General features: G+C 48.5%; 1 protein-coding gene across 2 annotated transcripts in view; it reads left to right on the top strand.

Annotated features, from left to right (window-relative positions):
• The window catches only part of TM9SF3 (transmembrane 9 superfamily member 3), a 92,445-nt gene that overhangs the window by 63,063 nt on the left and 13,483 nt on the right, over nucleotides 1-15,899 (top strand). The gene's annotated exons all lie outside the window — the stretch shown is intronic.

Raw genomic sequence — 15,899 nt, 5'->3', positions numbered from 1 at the left:
AATCCACTGGCAGTGGACGCCCTCCTGATAAGATGGAACTTCTCTCTGGCGTACGCCTTCCCGCCATTAAATCTTCTACCTCTGGTAGTAAGGAAGATCAGGGAAGATCGGGCAAGAGTTATATTAATTGCCCCCTTTTGGCCCAGGAGGACCTGGTTCGCGTGGTTGAGGACCATGTCTGTATGCGATCCCTGGGTGCTGCCGAACCTTCCAGATCTCCTCTACCAGGGGCCAGTCAGCCACCCACAAGTAGCGAGACTCCATTTGACGGCGTGATCTTTGAAAGGTCACTGTTAGAGGATAGAGGGTTCTCCAACAAGTTAATTGATACCCTCCTAAAAAGCAGGAAATTGACTACCACTAACATTTATGCTAGGACCTGGAAGCGATTCCTGTCCACCTTTCAGTTTGACGCCAGAGACGGAATTCCCACGAAACATATTCTGGAATTTCTCCAGAAGGGTCTCGAATTGGGTCTCTCCACAAGTACATTAAAAGTACAAGTTTCAGCCTTAGGGGCCTTGTTTGCATGTGATATTGCCAATAACTATTGGGTAGCAAGGTTCATCAAAGCAGCGGCTAGATCGAGACCCATACACAAAGACAGATGTGTACCTTGGGACTTAAATTTAGTCATTACGGCCTTGACAGAAAGACCATTTGAACCTCTGGATTTGGCCTCATTAAAGATTATATCTCTTAAGGCAGCTTTTCTGGTGGCGATAACATCCGCATGTAGAGTGAGCGACATACAGGCACTTTCCAGATTGCCCCCTTACACAGAGTTCTTACAGGATAGAGTAATCCTAAGGCCAGATCCAGCATACCTTCCCAAGGTAGCATCACAATTTCACAGGACACAAGAGATAGTTCTGCCTTCCTTCCTCCCTAATCCGACCAACCCTAAGGAGCAAAAACTTCAGGCATTAGATATTAGGAGATGCTTACTTAAATATTTAGCAGCCACGGATCCTTGGAAGAAGGAGAATGCATTATTCCTATCCTTCCAAGGTCCCAGGAAAGGTTGTAGAGTATCAAAACGCACATTAGCGAGGTGGATTAGGGAGGCTATCTCTCTTGCCTACACAGCAGGTGGAGGTCCGGCTCCGCAGAACCTGAGGGCGCATTCCACTCGTGCCATGGCATCGTCTTGGGCAGAAAGATCTGGAGTGTCAATTGATCAGATATGTAAGGCGGCCACCTGGTCATCTCCTTCCACCTTTTTTAACCACTATCGATTAGATATGGGTGCCTCTTCAGATCTCACCTTCGGGCTAAGGGTGCTGCAGGCTGTAGTCCCGCCCTAAGTTAGTTTACATCTCTGTAATTCTCTCGTGGTGCTGTCATGGGAGTCCGAATAAAGTATTAAGTTACGTACCGGTAACGGTATTTTTCGGAAGCCCATGACAGCACCCTTAGTTCCCTCCCTTGTTCACATATAGGGGTGCACTCCTTTAGAAGATTGTCCACAATTTACGGTATGTGGGAGATGGTGTAAAAAAAAAAAAAGAAGAAAATGTTTCTGCTATATAGGGTAGATAGGTTGTATATATTATATGTTGTGTACTAACCATGGTAGCCTCTCAAGCTCTGTAAACCAACTGATGCGTGGGAGAGGTGCCGCCCTTTTTGTATCTGTAGGTTTCCTGTTCCTAAAGGGCGGATCCCCTCTCTCGTGGTGCTGTCATGGGCTTCCGAAAAATACCGTTACCGGTACGTAACTTAATACTTTCACGTCACTTGGAATTTTTTTCCCATTTTTCTGCTGCACAACATGGTAAAACCAATGATGACGTTCAAAAGTACGACTCGTCCTGCAAAAAACAAGCCCTCACAGGGCCATTTTGACCAAAAAAATAAGTTATGGCTTTGGGAACAAGGGGAGCAAAAAATCAAAATCCAAAAATACCCCTGGTCGTTAAGGGGTTATTGAAGGAATTTTAAAAAAAATATATACATGTGTGGTTTCTCTACATCCGTAAAAATTTCAGCTTTCAAAATATAAAAAGAATTAAACCGATCTGTAAATACTCTATTGACAATATGGATCAAAACTCTAGAATTGTGGTTTTCTCGTTCGCCTTATTGGGGGACACAGAGACCATGGGTGTATGCTGCTGCCACTAGGAGGCTGACACTATATGCACAAAAAAAGGTTAGCCCCTCCTCCGCCGTATACACCCCACCGACCGGCAGGAAGTTCCTCAGTTTAGCTTAGTGTCAGCAGGAGGTGGACACGGGTCTTTGATTAGACCCATATCTACCTCGATGTGTGTCGTTTCTTTTCAGGTTTTTCCGGAGGGATACAGTGTGAATAGTCACATCTGTAGTCCCACAAAGAGACTATGAGTACGGCGTGTACTGCCACCCCGTATCCTCATAAGTCTACAGCAGGACCAAGACCCCTAACATGGATGTGGCGTTCCAGATGGTCCTCGCTCCCCGTCTCCCACCCACTCGCCTACCAGAGCCGGTCGGTCGGTTGAGGCGCAGGATACTCTCCTTGAAACAGTACGCTGAATGAAACGGATCAGGAGGGTAAGTATGAGACCTGAGTCCCATTCTCCCCTGCGGATTCCACGCCAGGCCATTCCATGGATTCTTCGGCAGCGGTCGCTGTGACAGTGCTGCGACGCCTCCGCGTCGTCTCCAGGCGGCCGCTGCAGCTATTTAGGCCCTGGCTGGTTATCGGACAGCTCTTCCCCCCCCCCCCTCTGCCGGGCCCTAGCTGTCCTCAGTAGCGGCCACCGTGGCGGTTCTGCGACGCCTCCGCGCCGCCCTGTGCTGACAGGCGGCCGCCTCTTCTAATCCAGGCCCCGGCTTCATCTGGGGCCTTGTCCGGCGTCGCGGCCACGCCCCCCGCCTCCATCCTCGGGCGGGCTTCCCTCCCGCCCGCTCTAAGCCCGCCCACGGCCTTCTCCCCTCAGGTTGAGCGTCCCGGAGGCGGCGCCGTCCCTCCCACCTACCATCTTAGCAGGCGGCACCATTTTTATCATCGGCGCCTAGCCCCGCCTACCTCCCTCCTCTGCATCTGCAGGAAAGCGCGCGCTTCCTGCTCGGCTCCTCTCTGGCTGCCGCCATTTTCGCAGCCTGTCAGCCGGACGCTGTTCCCTCAGCCGTGCCCCTGCAAGCCGGACGAACCGTGCATCTCCATTTATTGGAAGCTGCGATAGGACACCGGACCGTGAGTAGCTCTGCATACTGCAGACTGACACCCTCCTCTGCCTCCTGTCCCCCAACCTTCCGGCAAGGCTTCAGTGACTGTCCGTCAGTATGTCTAATTCTAAGTCTGACCGCGCTCGTCCCCCTGCCTCCTCTGGCACCTTAGTCAAGTACTTTGCGTGCTCTTCTTGCAATCGCAAACTTCCCTCAGGTCAGTCCACTCCCCTCTGCCTGGACTGTAGCAATCCAATCCAGCCCGACGCCGCTCAGGAGCCATCCATAGCCCCAGTGGTGAGTGAGCCCCCCATGCCGGGCTGGGCCTCCTCTCTATCACAGTCAGTGGCAGACCTCACCAAGGTGTCTCAGTCCCTAGTAGCCGTTCTGGACAAGTTGCCCTTGGGAGCTTCGGCGGGACCCAGCACGTCTCAGGACGTCCCATCTGAGCCAGCCAGCGGCAGTCGCAAGAGGCCCAGGTAGGACCTCCAGGCGGAGTCCTCCCCTCGTCCTACCTCACCCCATAGTCCCCAGCAGTCTCCCTCTCGGGCCTCCTCTCCCGAGTCAGGCGAAGCGCTTTCGGAATCGGAAGGGGTCTTAGAGCTGGATTCGGACCAGGATGCGAACATGAAGGTTACGGTGCAAAACCTCATTGCTGCGATTCACCATACCTTTGACATCGCTGACGCCCCTGCGAAATCCTCAGATCAGGAGGTTTCGTTCAGACGGGCGGAAACACCATCCAGGGTGTTTCCCTTCCATTCTGAGTTTGGAAAGATTTTTACAAGGGAGAGAGTAGATCCGACCAGACGCTTTCAAAGAGGAAAGCGTCTCGGCGTACTGTACCCGTTTGCTAAAGAGCTCACGGACAACTGGGCCGCTTCTCCCTCGGTGGACCCTCCCGTGTCCAGACTTTCTAATAATACGGTCCTTCCGCTGTCAGGTGTGGCGTCTCTAAAAGATTCTAATGATGGGATCATAGAATCTCTAGCAAAATCTGCCTTCGAAGCGGCATCGTCAGCGGTATGTCCAGTCTTTGCTTCTTCTTGGGCAGCAAAGGCCATATCCACTTGGGCAGACGACCTTCGGCAGGGCATTCTGGATAAGGCACGACCAGAGCATTTGGCCGATCTCGCCAATCAGATTTCCCATGCGGGGGATTATCTGCTTTCTGCCTCCCTGGATGCCGCATCTTGCGCAGTTCAGGCGTCAAGTAACATCGTGGCAATCCGACGTACAATTTGGCTCAAGGCCTGGCAGGCGGACTTGTCCTCTAAAAAGTCTCTGACCAATCTACCTTTTCAGGGAGTGCGTCTCTTCGGATCACAATTGGATCAGATTATTAAGGACGCTACCGGAGGTACGAGTTCTCTTCTCCCCTCCAAGCCTCGCAGACCTCCTCCAAGGCGTCAGTTTCGTTCCTTTCGGACTTTCCGCCGTTTCAATACGGCGGAAAACCCTTCCAACCAGCAAAGGCCACAGGCACGTCAGGAAAGAAAGAAGGTTTCGTTCAGGCCCACTCCGTCCTGGCGGTCCCACTCTTCCCAGGGAAGACCGTCCAGATCTAGATCTGGACGGTCTACATCCGCATGACTACCATCGGTCTCCCGGGGGTCCCTTCCAATTGGGAGGTCGACTTCTTTTCTTCAGCGACGTCTGGCTCGCCTCAGTAGAGAACGCTTGGGTCAGAGAGGTTGTATCAACAGGATACAAAATAGAGTTCATTTCTCTTCCACGGGATCGCTTCTTCCAATCCCGTCCGCCGAGGGATCCGGCCTTGGTCCCGGGGTTCTGTTCGGCCATCGCCTCTCTTCTCAGTTCCGGGGTGATTGTGCCCGTTCCCGAATCGGAACGCTTCACAGGGTTTTATTCAAACCTGTTTGTGGTGCCGAAAAAGGACGGGGCAGTTCGGCCCATTTTGGATCTCAAGTTACTCAACAAGAGAGTTCGCCTTCGCCACTTCCGGATGGAGTCTGTACGCTCGGTAATTGCTTCCATGGAGGAGCAGAAATTCATGGGTTCCATAGACATCCAAGATGCCTATCTACATGTGCCCATATTTCCCGGACATCAGAAGTTCCTGCGGTTTGCGATTCACCACGAACATTACCAGTTCGTCGCGCTTCCTTTCGGGCTCGCCACCGCTCCCAGAGTCTTCACGAAGATTATGGCGGCGTTGATGGCCTTGTTGAGGATTAGAGGTCTCGTTCTTTTTCCGTACCTCGACGATATCCTGATCAAGGCTCCCTCCTTTCAACAGGCCCGCCTAAGTGTGGCGATCGTTCTAGACACCCTGTCCAGTTTTGGGTGGATCGTCAACCGGAAAAAGTCCTGTCTGGTCCCTACTCAACGCCTTGTGTTTCTGGGCCTTCTGTTCGACACTCGTCGGTCAAGGGTATTTCTCCCACAAGACAAGATCCTTTCCCTGCAGCAGGGCGTGCGATCATTACAGATCACACGATTTCCATCCCTCAGGACAGCCATGAGGGTCCTGGGGAAGATGGTGGCGGCGATAGAGGCAGTTCCCTTTGCCCAATTTCACGCCAGGCCACTCCAGCAGGCCATTTTGTCCAGGTGGAACAGGTCGGCTCTATCTCTGGATCGTCCGGTTCGCCTTTCATGCCGGATCAAGCGGTCTCTCAACTGGTGGTTGACGTCTCCCCTCATTCTCTTGGGGCGGTCTTTTCTTCCCGTTCACTGGCAGATTGTCACTACGGACGCCAGCCTCATCGGCTGGGGTGCAGTGTTCCGCAATCACACTGTTCAGGGTCGATGGTCGACTCAGGAATCAGCTCTGCAGATCAATGTCCTAGAGATACGAGCGATCCATCTAGCTCTCGTCCACTGGGAAAGGCGCCTCAAGGGCCTGCCTGTCAGGATTCAGACAGACAATGCCACAGCGGTGGCGTATATCAACCGCCAAGGGGGGACACGGAGTGTCTCAGCTCTGGCGGAAGTGTCCAGAATTCTTCAATGGGCAGAGACCTTTGTTCCAACGATTTCCGCGGTTCACATTCCCGGCGTGGACAACTGGGCCGCCGATTTCCTCAGCCGCGAGGGTCTCGCGGCAGGGGAATGGTCCCTACATCCGGAGGTGTTTCATCTGCTCTGCCGTCGGTGGGGAACTCCGGATGTAGACCTCATGGCATCTCGCCTCAACAGGAAAGTCCCACAATTCGTGTCCAGGTCTCGGGACCCTCTGGCAGTGGGCGCCGACGCTCTGGCCGTCCCTTGGTCACAGTTCGAGCTCCCCTACCTGTTCCCTCCTCTGCCTCTTCTTCCCAAGTTGTTGAAGAAAATCAAAGCAGAGGGGATTCCAGTCATCCTCATCGCCCCGAATTGGCCCAGAAGGTCTTGGTTCGCGGATATTGTCAACCTTCTCGCGGACGCTCCCTGGAAGCTTCCCGACAGGGCAGATCTGTTGTCTCAAGGCCCGATTTGCCACCCCAATTCTCGGTCGCTCAATTTAACGGAGTGGCTGTTGAGACCGAGGTTTTGAGACGGGCAGGATTCTCTGATCGGGTGATTCATACCATGATCCGCGCCAGAAAGCCTAATTCTTCGAAGATCTATTACCGTACTTGGAAAGCCTATTTCTCCTGGTGTGAGACCAATGACATCGCGCCCTTGGTTTTTTCGCTCCCTTCTATTCTGGCGTTTCTGCAGGCAGGGCTGGATGCGGGGCTTGCTCTCAGTTCCTTGAAGGGTCAAGTTTCGGCACTGTCCATTTTATTTCAGAAAACGCTGGCCTCCCGGCCCCAGGTCAAAACCTTCCTCCAGGGTGTGGCTCACACGGTTCCTCCGTACCGAGCGCCCGTGGATCCTTGGGATCTTAATTTGGTTCTTCAGGTTCTGCAGGGTCCTCCTTTTGAACCTCTCAGGGACGTTTCCCTTTCCCTCCTTTCTTGGAAAGTGGCCTTTCTGGTGGCCATTACCTCCATCCGGCGCGTGTCGGAATTGGCAGCACTTTCTTGCCGCTCTCCTTTTTTGGTCCTTCATCAGGACAAGGTAGTTCTGCGGCCTCCGCCCTCTTTTCTTCCGAAGGTGGTATCTTCGTTTCACCTCAATGAGGACATTGTTCTGCCATCCTTTAGCCCGAGCCCAGCTCACCCTCGGGAGCGGTCCTTGAACAAGCTGGACCTAGTCAGGGCATTGAGTCTATCTAGCCCGGACGACTTCCTTGCGGAAGTCAGACTCTCTGTTCATCATTCCTGACGGGGAGAGGAAAGGTCACCCAGCCTCAAAGGCCACTATTGCGCGCTGGATCAGATCGGCAATTTTGGAGGCATACCGGGTCAAGCATCGAGTGGCCCCTCCAGGGGTCAGAGCGCACTCTACCCGGGCGGTGGGTGCCTCCTGGGCGGTGCGCCACAGAGCTTCCGCGCTGCAGCTTTGCAAGGCTGCAACGTGGTCATCGGTTCACACCTTTGTGAAATTCTACAGGGTCCACACCTACGCTTCGGCGGACGCCAGCCTAGGTATAAGGATTCTGCAGGCTGCGGTGGCGAGTCCACTGGCCTGATGGAAGTTTGTTTCCCACCCCAGGGACTGCTTTGGGACGTCCCATGGTCTCTGTGTCCCCCAATAAGGCGAACGAGAAAACAGGATTTTTTGGGTTGCTTACCGTAAAATCTGTTTCTCGGAGCCTTCATTGGGGGACACGGCACCCTCCCATGTTCTACAACTCCTGTTCTTATGTTTGTCGGTTTGTTACAGTTGAGTTGTTTGTTCTGTTCTCAATCTATTCTGGTACTTCTCCTACTGCTTTCTGACTAACTGAGGAACTTCCTGCCGGTCGGTGGGGTGTATACGGCGGAGGAGGGGCTAACCTTTTTTTGTGCATAGTGTCAGCCTCCTAGTGGCAGCAGCATACACCCATGGTCTCTGTGTCCCCCAATGAAGACTCCGAGAAACAGATTTTACGGTAAGCAACCCAAAAAATCCTGTTTTTGTCCACAGCAAAAAAAAAAAAAAAAATTAGGTGATCATAACAGTCTCTACCCATAAATGGTATCAATGAAAACCTCAGCTCAACTTGCAAATGAAATATTGTAACAGTGCTCCTCACTCAAAAAATTGAGATGTTACCGGTCTCAAAGAATAAAGGTACTGTCACACTTAGCGATGTACCAGCGATCCCGACCAGCGATAGGACGCGGTCAGGATCGCTGGTACATCGCTAGGTGGTCGCTAGTGAGCTGCCACACAGGCAGATCTCACCTGCGACATCGCTGGGGACGGGGGTCGTTACCTGTCAGACGAGGCGATCCTGCGTCCTCCCGCCCGGCTCCACGAGTCGCTCGTCGTCACAGCAGGAAGCGCCGCAGGAAGCTGCCGACGAGAAACAGTCCTGGACGTTCTCGCGCGACCAGCGATAATCAGCGGGGGAGCGGTCGGAGGTAAGTATCAGACATAGCGATATCGCTAGCAATATCGCTGCTATGTCACAAAACCAGTGATGATATAGCGATATTGCTAGCGATATCGCTTAGTGTGACAGGCCCTTTAGACTAGAAATATCATTCACTGTTTTAGCCTTATCAATGTCCAAATGATGTTCACAGACTCAGACTTTCAATTCCCTTGTGGTGAGGCCTATATAGACATTGCCACATGGCGATCCTGACGTCCTCCCGCCCGGCTCCACGCTCGTCGCTTGTCTTTCCACAGGAAGCGCCGCAGGAAGCTGACGACGAGAAACAGTCCTGAACGTTCTCGCGCGATCAGCGATAAGCAGCGGGGGAGCCGGTCGCTGGTAAGTATCAGCTACAGCGATATCGCTAGCAATATCGCTATAGCGTCACAAGTTATAGCGATATTGCTAGCGATATCGCTTAGTGTGACAGCCCTTTACACAAGCACATTTTTTGATTGTTACCTTTGCATATTTACGTCTGTTTTTCTTCCCACCACTTAGTAAGAAAAAGACTATGCATGATTGGAATTGCCATCATCATACAGACCTGGAGAGTGATATTGTCAGGTCATTTACCTTAAAGTGGACACTCAAAACTATAAATAAAAAAAATAAATAGCGGAGTTGCACTATTTTTTCCCCCCCCAATTTTGCTACACTTGGATTTCTTTTTCCTGCTTTCCAATACATGATAAAATGGTGTCATTCAAAGTGGAACTTGTCCTGCTAAAATCAGGTCCTCATACGGCTATGTGGACTGAACACTTATAACTCTGGGGGGAAAACGAGCGCAACAATGCCCCCCTATACACTAGACCCAAAATACTGCAGCATGTGTGCTTGATATCTGCTCACTAACCACTAGATGGCCCCCTGAGCTTAGCCTGCGCATGTTTCAGCCATGAGGGGCGCTGTGCTTATGCTGCATATACTGTGAGCTCAAGCCCTCGTGACTTGGCAATGAGAAGTGTTTTTTTGTAATTGCTTACTAGTCCTGTCGTTCCAGAAGCAGTGTTAAAACCAATTTTAGAAAGTTATCAAAAGTTTCTTTGATTCTACCGAATTTAATTTTCTTTATCACAAGCAAGGATGGCCATTCATTGCAGTAAAGCTGCTAAGCTGACTTGTGATATGTGCTGAATGCTCCATTCCTTGCCTATTGCTGGTGCAGTAATCTGATTCACAGATCAGGAATGCTCGCAGCACAGCAATCCCCTGCATTATTAAAGATTGCTTTTTTGGTTTTGTGATTCCCTTTAATCCAGCTCTTCATTTACGTGCACAAGTTTGTTTGACCTAGAGCTCCACTCTTCGTTTTGCATGTTAATTAGGGTCACCCAAGGATTTCTCTCTTCTAAGAAAAACATAACCTAAGCCTTACATCTTCCATGTCTGGATTTTTTCCAAAGTAATCGTACGCATGCACTTTGCTTACAAATGTATGCTTGCTCTGACTTGTAAGCTTCAATTAATATTCCATAAGTGTGGGGTATGAACTGCAGCCGTAGATTTACAGCCGCTGTCAAAATTCCCCATGGTTCCCATTGCTTAAAGTGGCTGTATGCAGGCACTTTTTATAGGGGCCTGCAAGTATACCAGAACTGTTAGGTGGGCTTGAATGGTCACGGAAAGGACCTACTTTCTGAATCAAGCTTCTCTGTGTAAGGGATTTTCCACATATATTTCTGACTGCAACTCTGCAAGATGACCGCCCTCTAAATCATTTACTGAAATTATCATTTTTTTACAATCTGGGTGAATTGAATAAAAAAAAAAAAACCCTTATCCAATTCTAATTGACAAATAAGATTGTCTACATACTAAAGCTTCTCACAAAATTAGAATATCATCAAAAAGTTGATTTATTTCAGTTCTTCAATACAAAAAGTGAATGAAAATGTGTGTGTGTGTGTGTATATATATATATATATATATATATATATATATATACACACACACTGTGTTCCAAATTATTATGCAAGAATATTTCCTCATATTTTCTCTAAATTGCTTATATGAATTGCAGTCATTGTTATTTTCCAGTCATCTACTATTCTAGTATAATTGCAATGTTTTTGAACAAACTGCCTATGAAGACAGTATTTTTAAAAATAAGAACCACTCAAAATGCATGTTCCAAATTATTATGCACAGCAGAGTTTTCAACCTTTTTATTTTGAACAAAAAATGGTCAATTGTGAAATTATAAGCATTATCAGCTTATTACAAAATGAAATCAAACAGTTTTCAAGTCAAAACTTTATTCTCGGTGATGTTACATTTGCACATAGGACCCCTTGTTCGAAAGAAGCTTCTGAACTCTCTCGTCCATTGAATTTGTCAGTTTTTGGATGGTTTGTGCTTCAATTGTTTTGCATGTGGACAGAATACCCACCCAGAGCTGTTGCTTAGATGTGAACTGCCTCCCGCCATCATAGACACTCCTTTTGATGATGCTCCAGAGGTTCTCAATGGGGTTGAGGTCAGATGAAGATGGTGGCCACACCATAAGTTCTTCCTCTTGAACCATGGCAGGAAGTGCTGTTTTAGAAACTCCACATAGATTATGGAGTTCATCTTTACCCCTTCAGGGATCCTAAAGGGGCCGACAATCTCTCTCCCCATGATTCCAGCCCAAAACATTACTCCACCTCCTCCTTGTTGGCGCCTTAGCCGTGTTTTCATGGGGTGTCCATCAACCAGCCATCCTCCACTCCATCCATCTGGACCATTGAGCGTTGCACGGCACTCATCGGTGAACAAAACAGTTTGGAAGTCAGTCGTCTTGTATCGTTTGGCCCACTGGAGCCGTTTCTGCTTGTGTGCAGTGGATAGAGGTGGTCGACAGGATGGCTTATGCACAGCTGCAAACTTGTCTGCTGCTATGACAAGGCATTTTTGCAGCTGCTCTTTTAACCTGATGCAATTGCCTGTTGGAAAGAGTCCTCAATTTTTCCTTTTCAGCACGCACACGTGTGTGCTGGGAATCAGCTACATACTTCTTGATTGTGCGATGATCACGATAAAGTGTCTTGGCAATGTTGATTGTAGTCATGCCTTGACCTAAATACTCCACAATTTGTTGCTTCTCAGCAGCTGACACATCCTTTTTCTTTCCCATTTTGGCAAAAAATGTAGGCTGCTTAATAATGTGGAACAGCCTTCTTAAGTAGTCTTGCCTTTATTTGGACACACCTGCCAAACTAATTTGCACAGGTATCTGCAATTGCTTTCAGTAAAGAGCCCTGACACACATCACCATCAATGAGTTTAAATGACAAACAAATTCTAACCTTATCACTCCTAAACTTTTGCATAATAATTTGGAACACAGTGTGTGTGTGTGTGTGTGTGTGTGTGTGTGTGTGTGTGTGTGTGTGTGTGTATATATATACAGTGCCTACAAGTAGTATTCAACCACCTGCAGATTTAGCAGGTTTACACATTCGGAATTAACTTGGCATTGTGACATTTGGACTGTAGATCAGCCTGGAAGTGTGAAATGCACTGCAGCAAAAATGAATGTTATTTCTTTGTTTAATTTTTTTTTAAATTGTGAAAAGTTTATTCAGAGGGTCATTTATTATTCAACCCCTCAAACCACCAGAATTCTGTTTGGTTCCCCTAAAGTATTAAGAAGTATTTCAGGCACAAAGAACAATGAGCTTCACATGTTTGAATTAATTATCTCTTTTTCCAGCCTTTTCTGACTATTTAAGACCCTCCCCAAACTTGTGAACAGCACTCATACATGGTCAACATGGGAAAGACAAAGGAGCATTCCAAGGCCATCAAGAGACAAGATCGTGGAGGGTCACAAGGCTGGCAAGGGGTACAAAACCCTTTCCAAGGAGTTGGGCCTACCTGTCTCCACTGTTGGGAGCATCATCCGGAAGTGGAAGGCTTATGGAACTACTGTTAGCCTTCCACGGCCTGGACCGCCTTTGAAAGTTTCCTCCCGAGCCGAGGCCAGGCTTGTCCGAAGAGTCAAGGCTAACCCAAGGACAACAAGGAAGGAGCTCCGGGAAGATCTCATGGCAGTGGGGACATTGGTTTCAGTCAATACCATAAGTAACGTACTCCACCGCAATGGTCTCCGTTCCAGACGAGCCCGTAAGGTACCTTTACTTTCAAAGTGTCATGTCAAGGCTCGTCTACAGTTTGCGCATGATCACTTGGAGGACTCTGAGACAGACTGGTTCAGGGTTCTCTGGTCTGATGAGACCAAGATCGAGATCTTTGGTGCCAACCACACACGTGACGTTTGGAGACTGGATGGCACTGCATACGACCCCAAGAATACCATCCCTACAGTCAAGCATGGTGGTGGCAGCATCATGCTGTGGGGCTGTTTCTTAGCCATGGGGCCTGGCCATCTGGTCCGCATCCATGGGAAGATGGATAGCACGGCCTACCTGGAGATTTTGGCCAAGAACCTCCGCTCCTCCATCAAGGATCTTAAGATGGGTCGTCATTTCATCTTTCAACAAGACAACGACCCAAAGCACACAGCCAAGAAAACCAAGGCCTGGTTCAAGAGGCAAAAAATCAAGGTGTTGGAGTGGCCTAGTCAGTCTCCTGACCTTAACCCAATTGAAAACTTGTGGAAGGAGCTCAAGATTAAAGTCCACATGAGACACCCAAAGAACCTAGATAACTTGGAGAAGATCTGCATGGAGGAGTGGGCCAAGATAACTCCAGAGACCTGTGCCGGCCTGATCAGGTCTTATAAAAGACGATTATTAGCTGTAATTGCAAACAAGGGTTATTCCACAAAATATTAAACCTAGGGGTTGAATAATAATTGACCCACACTTGTATGTTTAAAATTTATTAAAATTTAACTGAGCAACATAACTTTTTGGTTTGTAAGATTTATGCATCTGTTAATAAATCCTGCTCTTGTGTGAAGTTTGAAGGCTCTAACTTATTTGCATCTTATCAAACCTGCTAAATCTGCAGGGGGTTGAATACTACTTGTAGGCACTGTGTGTGTGTGTATGTATATATATATATATATATATATATATATATATATATATATATATATATATATATATATATATAATATTGCTGAGTGTTTATCAAGCCATGCCCACTCCGCATAGCCACACTCACTCCACGCGCAAAGCCCCGTCCACACGGCCCATGTTAGCGCACACGGGCGGAGACACATTCACCTTGAGGCTGTGTGCACACATTGCAGTTTTTTTAGCGTTTTTGCGTCGTTTTTCTGCTGCGAAAATGTTAAGAAAACGCATCCCATACAATCCTATGGGATTCCGAATTGCTGTGCTAACGCTGCGGATTTTTCCACTGCGGAATAGTGTAGCAGAAAAATAAGCAGCATGTTCGTCATACGATTGCATTGAAACGCTCACTTTACGCATGTGGCCGTGCCCACAATGCATAAAGTGAGCGCTTCATGTGCGGATGGTACCCAGGGTCTGGAGGAGAGGAGACTCTCCTCCAGGCCCTGGGTACCATAATCCTGTAAAAGATAGAAAAAAATAGGGATATTCTCACCTTCCGATGGCCGCCGGAGCCTTCCCGCCTGTCCGCCACGCTGCCAGCATCTTCCGTTCCCAGTGATTCTTTGCGCAAACCACCTAAGATGACGTCGCGCTCTCGCGAGCGTGACGTCACAAAGGTCCTTCGCGCAAAGCATCACTGGGACCGGAAGATGCCAGGAGCGTCAATGAGGAGTTCGGGGGCCGTCGGAAGGTGACCATTATGCTTGACAAGTGTGACCAACCTGTCAATCAGTTTTCCAAGCGATGCTAATGATCGCTTGGAAAACGCTAGCATTCTGCAAGCTAATTACGCTTGCAAAATGCTAGTGTTTAGCAGGAATACGCATGCCAATTCCACATGCGTATTTCCCGTGGCAGGGAGTTGCGGAATTGCAGCAGAAATTTCCGCTGCAGTATGATGCTGTGTGTAAGGCCACATTCACACGTTCAGTATTTAGTCAGTATTTTACCTCAGTATTTATAAGCCAAAACCACGAGTGGGAGAAAAATACGGAGACAGCTCTAGTGGAGTGGGCTTTCAAGGATTCAGGCAGAGGTAGTTCATGATTTTTGTATGTGTCCATGATCGCTTTCTTGATCCAGTTTGCTAAAGAACTTTTGGAAGCGTTCTTCCCTTTGTTTGGTCCACCATACTGACCAATAAGATTTTGATCTTTCCTCCAAGACTTCGTTTCATTCAAATAGATGAGAACTGTCCGCCGGACGTCCAGAGAATGGAATCCTGCTTCTCTCTCATCTCTTGGATTGTCAAAGAAGGAGGGCAGAATTATTTCCTCAGACCTGTGGAAGTCAAATGATACTTTTGGTACAAAAGACTGGTCTAGACGAAATATTATTCTGTCATCTAGGATTCCTAGATAAGGCTCTCTGATGGATAGAGCTTGTATCTCGCCCACCCTTCTTGCTGTTGTAATGGCTACAAGAAGTGCTGTTTTCCAGGATAATCTGTCTATCTGGATCTGGTCTATGGGCTCAAATGGTGGAATTGTTAGACTTTTTAGCACTATGTTCAAATCCCAAGATGGGACCATGTTGGGTTTTTTTGGATGGATTCTGGAAGCGGCTGACATGAACCTTCTTATCCATCGATGATCTGCTAGATTTTGGTCGAAGTAGCAACTCAGGGCAGACACCTGGACTTTCAGGACGCTTGGTCTTAGTTCCTTAGATAAGCCGTCCTGTAGGAAATCTAAATTTTTTGCTACGTCCGGATGGAAAGAATTGATGGGAGTGCATCCACACCATGCCGAGAAGATTTTCCAGATTTTGGAATATATGGTGTTGGTGGTTGGCTTCTTACTTTTTTGTAGGGTAGATATAACCACATTTGAGAGGCCTCTGGCTTTCAGGATTATGGTTTCAGAAGCCTGGCTGCCAAACATAGGCTGTGGGGAGCCGGGTGAAAGATGGGACCTTTATGTAGAAGGTCGTGGTTCAGAGGTAGGATCCAGAGGTTCCTCTGAGCTCATTAGTTTTAGGACTCCGAACCAGCTCCTTTTTTGGCCAGAAAGGGGTGATCAGGATAGTTTTGACCCAGTCTGTCTTGACCTTTTGCAGAGTCTTTGGTAGTAAAGGAATTGGTGGAAATGCGTATGCCAGCCTGAAGTTCCACGGGTGAGCGAAGGCGTCCACCCTTGATGGGTTTCATTTCGACCTATGGAGAAGTACTGCTCTGTTTTGGCATTCTCTCTGTTCGCAAACAGGTCTACTTCTGGGAGACCCCATTTTTTGGTTATGGCCTGGAAATATGCCTATATTGAGGCTCCATTCCCCAGGATCTATATTTGTTCTCA

The sequence above is a fragment of the Dendrobates tinctorius genome, unplaced genomic scaffold, assembly GCF_039654945.1.
Source record: "Dendrobates tinctorius isolate UK_male_01 unplaced genomic scaffold, ASM3965494v1 ptg000089l, whole genome shotgun sequence".
Lineage (NCBI taxonomy): Eukaryota > Metazoa > Chordata > Amphibia > Anura > Dendrobatidae > Dendrobates > Dendrobates tinctorius.
The sequence above is the reverse complement of the archived record's forward strand: the minus strand, read 5'-3'. Positions and strand labels throughout refer to the sequence as shown.